We start from the raw sequence: 1,029 nt of genomic DNA, 5'->3' as shown, positions 1-1,029 counted from the left end.
GGAACGGAAAGGTTTTTTTCTTAATCCGTGCTTTAAAAAAGTTTCTACAGCCCATTGTTTGAAGCAGTGTCACGACTGCCATGAGCCGCGCGGGGTATGCGCCATGTCTCAAACGCCTTGTCACGGTTCGCGCGGCTCCCCCCGTTGGAGGTTCGAGTCCTCCCTTGGGCATCGTTGTGTTTGTTTGTTGTCCTTAGCATAAGTTAATGTAAGTAGTGTGTAAGCACAGGGACTGATGGTTCAAATGGCTCTGAACACTATGGGACTTAACAATTGAGGTCATCAGTCCTCTAGAACTTAGAACGACTTAAACCTAACTAACCTAAGGACATCACACACATCCATACTCGAGGCAGGATTTGAACCTGCGACCGTAGCTGTCGCACGGCTCCCGACTGAAGCGCCTAGAACCGCTCGGCCACATAGGCCGGTCTACCATGTATTCTAGAGAAGCTGCCCGGTCGTCAGTGGCGCCTGTTCTTTCGAGAACAGTTACTATCTATATATATATGGTTAAACGTTACCCAGCCATTGACCTTCGTCTGTGCGAATGCGCACAGATTGCCCGAAATCTTACGGGAATCGTCACCTTAGTGTGGGCCAGTATTGAGTGGATGGGCAAACACCTATTACGTACATTACGTTTGTGGATTGTGGCCGGTTGGAAATGTGAGTCTCACGGGAAGCGTGTAAGGGATAAATGCCTGCAGTCGCGGTATTCATCTGTGTCCTCGGTGGCTCAAATGGATAGAGCGTCTGCCATGTAAGCAGGAGATCCCGGGTTCGAGTCCCGGTCGGGGCACACATTTTCAGCTGTCCCCATCGAAGTATATCAACAACACCTGTCGGCAGCTGAGGGTTTCAATTAACTATCAATTGTGAAGGGGATTCGAAGAACCCTTTGCCAGGCACTTAAATGTGATTTGCAGAGTATCCATATAGATGTAGATCAAAGCTCGTCCCGTGACGCACGTGCACAAAATGATTCATACTGCAAACATACTCGCCGATAACACTGACGAATAACGA

General features: G+C 48.9%; 1 non-coding gene across 1 annotated transcript; it reads left to right on the top strand.

Annotated features, from left to right (window-relative positions):
- The first annotated feature begins 728 nt into the window (after positions 1 to 728).
- Trnat-ugu (transfer RNA threonine (anticodon UGU)) lies at positions 729 to 802 on the top strand. Its single transcript has one exon. It is a non-coding gene; the product is annotated as a tRNA-Thr (tRNA).
- The last annotated feature ends 227 nt before the right edge of the window (positions 803 to 1,029 follow it).

This window comes from Schistocerca gregaria, unplaced genomic scaffold, assembly GCF_023897955.1.
Source record: "Schistocerca gregaria isolate iqSchGreg1 unplaced genomic scaffold, iqSchGreg1.2 ptg000362l, whole genome shotgun sequence".
In the NCBI taxonomy this organism is placed as follows: Eukaryota; Metazoa; Arthropoda; class Insecta; order Orthoptera; family Acrididae; genus Schistocerca; species Schistocerca gregaria.
Note: the sequence above shows the minus strand (reverse complement) of the source record. Positions and strands in the feature narration are given on the sequence as shown.